This window comes from Balaenoptera acutorostrata, chromosome 1, assembly GCF_949987535.1.
Source record: "Balaenoptera acutorostrata chromosome 1, mBalAcu1.1, whole genome shotgun sequence".
Classification (NCBI taxonomy): domain Eukaryota; kingdom Metazoa; phylum Chordata; class Mammalia; order Artiodactyla; family Balaenopteridae; genus Balaenoptera; species Balaenoptera acutorostrata.
The window spans coordinates 105,669,202-105,676,510 of NC_080064.1; the positions used below are offsets into that span (position 1 = coordinate 105,669,202).

General features: G+C 34.0%; 1 non-coding gene across 1 annotated transcript; it reads left to right on the forward strand.

Annotated features, from left to right (window-relative positions):
* The first annotated feature begins 516 nt into the window (after positions 1-516).
* On the forward strand, positions 517-624 carry LOC114236231 (U6 spliceosomal RNA). The gene has a single exon (XR_003622220.1). It is a non-coding gene; the product is annotated as a U6 spliceosomal RNA (small nuclear RNA).
* The last annotated feature ends 6,685 nt before the right edge of the window (positions 625-7,309 follow it).

Below are 7,309 nucleotides of genomic sequence, written 5' to 3' on the forward strand. Positions count from 1 at the left end.
TAGATGAATTAATTTTAAAAGTGTGGTATGTACATAGGATGGAATATTATTCAGCCTTTAAAAAAAGGAAACCCTGCAATATGCAACAATGTGGATGAACCTTGAAGACATTTGCTAAGAGAAATAGTGGTTGTCATGAGCTAGGGGGTGGGGGATATGGGGAGTTGTTATTCAGCGGGTATAAAGTTTCAGTTATGCTATATTAATAAGTTTTAGAGATTTGCTGTACAACATTAATAAGTTATAGACATCTGCTGTGTGGCTATAGTTAACAATATAGTATTGTGCACTTCAAAATTTAAGAGGCTAGATCTCATGTTAAATGTTGTTATCACAAAAACAAAGGGACACAAGGAAACTCTGGGAGATGGTGAATATGACTTTTACCTTAATTGTGGTGATGGCATCATGGGAGTATGCATATGTACAAACTCTTCAAATTATACACATTAAATATGTGTAGTTCTTTGTAATCAATTATACCTAAATAAAGCTGTTTTAAAAAAGAACAGAGGAGTACTCACTTCGGTAGCACATTTACTAAAAGTGGAACAATACAGAGAAGATTAGCATGGCTCTTGCACAAGGATGACATTGCAAATTCATGAAGTGTTCCATATTTAAAACAAAAACAGAACAGAAGAAAAAGAACAGAGGAGGATGCCCATTATCACCACATTATTTAACATTGTTTGGAGGTAGTAGAAAACTCAATGAGACAACAGAAAGAAATTTGAGATGTAAAAATTAGAAAGGAGGAAGAAAGTTATCCTTTTGTGTAGATAGTAAATTCCAAGATAATACATTTTTTTTTTTTTTTTTTTTTTTTAAAACTAGAGTTGCCAATTTTTTTTTTTTTTTTTTTTTAAAGGATTTTCTTATTTATTTATTTATTTATTTATTTATTTTTGGCTGTGTTGGGTCTTCGGTTCGTGCGAGGGCTTTCTCCAGTTGCGGCAAGCGGGGGCCATTCTTCATCGCGGTGCGGGGACCGCTCTTCATCGCGGTGCGCGGGCCTTTCTCTATCGCGGCCCCTCCCGTCGCGGGGCACAGGCTCCAGACGCGCAGGCTCAGCAATTGTGGCTCACGGGCCCAGCCGCTCTGCGGCATGTGGGATCTTCCCAGACCAGGGCTCGAACCCGTGTCCCCTGCATTAGCAGGCAGATTCTCAACCACTGCGCCACCAGGGAAGCCCGATAATACATTTTTAAAAATTATAAACAGTAAGTAAATTCAGGAAAGTGGTAGAGACCCCCTAGACCAATCAGTGTCCAGTCACATGAGTGACCAGACAGGAGACCAGCAGAACTGCCCAGCTCAGCCCAGTCCAAATTGTTGACCCACAGAGATGTGACCAAATAAAGTAATTATTGTTTGAAGCCACTAAATGTTTGAATGGTTTATTATGCAGCAGTAGATAACTGACATAGTATATGACAAATATTGTATATCAAATCAGTGAAGAAAAGATTCACTCTTTAATAAATCTAATTGGAGAACTGGATAGTCATATAGAAATAAGTTAATTTAGATACATACCTTATGTTTTAACAGAATTAATTCCAAGTGAAGAACATATTCAAATTAGAAATATAAAACCATCAAGTACTTTAAGAAATCATTGGAATTTTTTATAGCAATGGAAGCATGAAGAAGAGCATTCTAACTACATACTAAACAGAAATCATAAAACGAAAGATTGATAAATTTAACAACACAAAAATTAGAACTTGGGATTTCCCCGATGGCACAGTGGTTAAGAATCCACCTGCCAGTGCAGGGGACACGGGTTCGAGCCCTGATCCGGGAAGATCCCACATGCTGCAGAGCAACTAAGCCCATGTGCCACAACTACTGAGCCTGCGCTCTAGACGAGAGCCTGTGAGCTACAACTACTGAAACCTGTGCACCTAGAGCCTGTGCTCTGCAACAAGAGAAGCCACGGCAATGAGAAGCCCGCGCACCACAACAAAGAGTAGCCCCCCCTCACCACAACTAGAGAAAGCCCGCGTGCAGCAACAAAGACCCAACGCAGCCATAAATAAATAAATAAATAAATAAATAAATAAATAAATAAATAAATAAAATTTATTTATTTTTTAAAAAATGAGAACTTCCTGCATGGCAGAACATCATGATGGGGAAAAAAGGATCAAAAGACAAATTATAAACTGGGGGGCGGGGGGGGATATTTTCTATACCTATCACAGACAAATGACTAATTTCATTACTAAATTTAAAAATCTCCTATAAAATCATTATTAAAAATGAATAGATCCAATAGAAAAATGGACAAAATGATTTTAATATACAGGCCACAGAAAAGGAAATACAAATAGCTCTCAAACATACGAAGATAAATTTTTAATAATGGTAAGAAAGATGTTAAAGATGTTAAAGATTCACTACTATTCTATAATTTACTTAAGTTATGCAAAGGGCAAAGTTTGATAGTACAGTGTGCTGGTAACTGGAAAAATAGGCACTTTCTTTAGGACTATAAATTGATAGGAATATCCATCAAAATTATAAATGCATACAGAATTTTATTTCTTGAGATTTATCCTATATAGAATGATTTGCATTGTATGAAATGTATGTTAAAAGTTAGTAATTTCAGCATTTTTCTAATTGAAAAATATTGGAAAAGACTTCATCACTAAGAGCCTAACAAAATAAATTATGGTATGGCCTTAAAATTGAATATTTTTTAGCCATAGAAAAGAAAAGGGAAGCTCCTTATGTACTAATTAGAAAGATAAATAAATCTATTTTTAGAGATAAAGCAAAATAAGGAACATTCCAGAATGGTACTTATGGTCATGACAAAAGAGAGATTTTATTCACATATATGCTTGATTTATATATATATAAATATATATTAAATATTTATATATCTATATTATATATAACGTCCTGGGTATCCTTGGGAGGCTACTGAAGAAACTAGTAATAACTATTTACAGGGATGGAACCGTGTAGCTGGGGGCCAGGGACAGGAGGATGAATTTTCACAGTGTACTACCTTATGTTTCTTGATATTTTTAACCACGTGAGTGTATTACCTATATAAATTTTTATTTAAAGAAAAAAGTTATATACATAATATATAATAAATATGTATATATTTTTAAAATGGAGAGAAGAAATATGAAAACAAAAGTAAGATGCTCTTGAGTAAGAATGATAGGTTGGGTGGGAGGATATATCTTTCTCTGTGTCAAGAGTTTTAGAAAGATAGAATTATTAAGGTAGCATTGTATTGCTTCAGAAATTAACAAATGGCTCAATGGGCCAGAATAAAGAGTCCAGAAAAAGATCCACACAGATGGTAATGCTTAAACTATAACAGAACTAGCATTGCAGATAAGTGGTGCCCATATAGAAAAAAAAAAAAAAAAACTTGAAATTGGATCCCTATCTCCCGTTATATAAAAAAGTCAATTCCAGATACACTAAAAAGAAAATTTTCATGATGTTGGGATAAAAGACTTTTTTAGGAGGACAAAAATATGCAAGTCAAAAGGAAGAAAAATGATACATTTGGCTACAATAAAATTAAGAACTTTTGTTCATCAAAATTCAAAACATAAAAGTAAAAAATCAAGCCACAAATACACACACACACGCACACACACACATACAATCTATGAATCAATAAGTAAAAGACAAATCAAAAATGGCCAATGTCATGAACAAACATTTCACAGAAGAGGAAATACAAATCACATAAATGACCAATAAACATGTGAGACGATGTATTTTTACTAATCAAGAAAATACACATTAAAACCACAATGATATACCACTTATGCTCAACAGATTGTCAGAAATTAAGTTGACACTGACTTTGACAAATCTTTGGAAAACTGAGAACTCATATACTGTGGTAGCAGTGTAGTTTGGTACAAACACCATAGGATAAAATTCAGCATTATCCAGCAAAGTTAAAGGAGTTCATACCCTACAACATAGCTATTCCACTCCTGGGTACACATCCTTGGCAAACTTGCCTATATTGTAACAGGGCATGTGGATAAGAATGTTTGTGGCAGAATTATTCTTAACAGCAAAAAACAAAATGAAACACACCAAACAAACAAAAACTAGCAACCACCTACATATCCATTTACTGAAGAATTTAAAAACAAATTGTAGAATAGTGTATAGCAGTGAAAATGAGTGAACTATCCAACAGCTGATAATGTAGATGAACTGCACAATGTTGAGCCAAGAAAGTTTCAGATTAGTATGGATTTCTAAAAATAGTCCCCAACTTATGATAGTTTGACTTACAATTCTTCAACTTCACAATGGTGCAAAAGGAATGCACATTCAGTAGAAACCATACTTTGAATTTTGATCTTTTCCCGGGCTAGCGATATGTCATACAATAACTCTCTCGTGGTGTTGGACAGAAGCAGTAAGCCCTCAGTTCACTGTCAGTCTAGCGATCATGAGCGTAAACAACCAACACACAACCATTCTGTTTTTCACATTCAGTACAGTATTCAATAAATTACATGAGATGTTCAACATTTTATTATAAAATAGGTTCTGTGTTAAATGATTTTGCACAATATAGGCTAAGGTAAGTGTTCTGAGCACATTTAAGGTAGGCTAGGCTAAGCTATGATGTTCACAGGTTATGTGTATTAAATGCTTTTTTGTCGTAGGATATTTTCGATTTATGATGGGTTTTTGGAATGTAACTCCATCGTAAGTTGAGGAAGACCTGTAGCAGGGAAGGAGACTTGATGTGATTTGGGAAGGGAGCAGAAGCTTTAAAGGAATTGTTGACAGATTTTTTTCTGAAAGTTTATACTCTTCTATTTCCCCCACCCTGCCAGCCCCTGGTAACCACCCTTCTACTTTCTGTTTCTGTGAGTTCACCTTTTTTTTTTTTTTAAGATTCCACATATACCATGTGATATTTTTTTCTCTGTCTAGCTTATTTCATTTAGCATAATGTCCTCCAGGTTCATCCATGTTGTCTCAAATGACAGGATTTCCTTCTTTTTTAAGGCTGAATAATATTCCATTGTATATGTCTCTCTCTATATAGAAATATAGAGAAACAGTCCACCCTTGTATCCACAGGTTCTGCATTTGTAGATTCAACCAACTGAGATATTCAAATGACAACATCAAAAATACCCAAAAAAAATTCCAGGAAGTTCCAAAAATCAAAACTTAAATTTGCCACATACCAGCAACTATTTACATACCATTTACATTGAATTTACAGCTATATACATAGCATTTACATTGTATTAGGTATTATAAGTAACCTAAAGATGATTTAAAGTATGCAGGAGGATGCACATAAATTAAATGCGAATTCTATGCCATTTTATATAAGGGACTTGCACATCCATGGATTTTGGTATCCATGGGGGGGTTCCTCCTCAGATACCATGGGACAATGGGACAACTGTATATGTACGTGTGTGTGTGTGTGTGTGTGTGTGTGTGTGTGTGTGTGTATATAAAAAATATGGTCACATTTTCTTTTTCCATTCTTCCATTGATGGACCCTTGATCGGTTTCCATATCTTGGCTAATGTAATAATGTTGCAGTGAACATGGGAGTGCAGATATCTCTTCAAGATCCTGTTTTCATTTCTTTTGGATGTATACCCAGAAGTGGGATTGCTGGATCATATGGGAGTTCTATTTTTAATTTCTTGAGAAATCTTCATACCATTTTCCATAGTTGTCTGTACCAGTTTACTTTCCTAAAACAGTACAAAAGTGTTCCCTTTATTCCACATCCTTGCTAGCATTTGTTATCTCTTGTCTTTTCGATAATAGACATTCCAACAGATGTGAGGTGATATTTCATTATGGTTTTGATTTACAGTTCCCTGATGAAGAGTGATGCTGAACACTTTTTCTTATACCCGTTGGTCATTTGTATATCTTTAGTGGAAAAATGTCTATTTAGGTCATTTGCCCATTTTTAAATTAGGTTATTTGGGTTTTTTGTTTTTGTTTGTTTGTTTGTTTGCTATTGAGTTGTAAGAGTTCCTTGTATATTTTTGATATTAACGCCATATTGGATATGTGCTATGCATATATTTTCTCCCATTCCATAAGCTGTGTTTTCATTTATTATTATTTAATGTTATTTTTGCTAAACAGAATATTTATATGTGCTATCAGTAGGGAATGGAGCTGTCATCCTTAAGCACCGGATGACAATATGTGAATTTTATTCTATGGGAAATGAGGGAGTGATTGGAACTTTTGGAAGCAGGTTATAATTGGGGAAATTGACCCTGGCAGCAAATATCTTCTCCCATTCAGTAGGCTGCCTTTTCATTTTGCTGATGGTTTCCTTTGCTGTGTAGCTTTTTAGTATGATTTAGTCCCAGTTTATTTTGGCTTTTGTTGTGAAATATATTTATTTTTAAGTTGAGTGATGGATACATGGTTTTTTAAAATTATTATTCTTTAAATAACATATATATATATAAATGGTCACAAACTGTTTTTTAACATTTAATGGCAGAATAAAATTCCCAGGAATTTATTAACTATTAAAGTTATGCAATGGTCCTGTATAGGACTTAGACAAACCAAGAAAGCCAGATGGTAAATATTTGTACCTAGGATTATATGTAATAAAGTAATTAGATAGCAAATTTTATTATCAGTACACTGCTCAAATCCTGACATATAAGAAACATTCTATATATGTTTGTTGGATGAATAGATGAATAAAAAGTAGGGATTGAAAATTCTTGAGCTGGGCCTTTAAAACTATAGGCTTCATTTTATTACTAATGGGAGATAAGGCTTTAAGAAAAGATGATGGAATGCTTTGAAAATGTGCCCTGTGGTATATAGGCCACTAAAACTACAGAATAATAAAATGTTTATAATTGGCGGAAGTTATGGACATAATGAAAACAACTCGTCAATTAACTTAATCTGGCAGCCTTGTAGCCCCCACACAGACATACAGCTTAATAACTTTATTCATAGAGCAGATTAATTTTAGGAGTATCCTGTGAGAAAATTCAATCTTCATAAGAAAATACTTAATCATATTCCTAGAAATACAGCTCTCTTATGTAGCATTTAGTATTTTATATGTATAAAATGCCGTCATGTACTTGGATACTTTGTATCAATTACTTATAAAATTTCTATGATCATATTCATTGAGGAATAATTGAGGAAACAAAAAACAAAGACAGTATATCACTTTGTCTACAACTAATTATGGAAATATTCAGCTGAGCCCACAGACTGCACTAAGATAACAGAGTTAAGTACTCACAATTAACTGATCTGTGGTTCA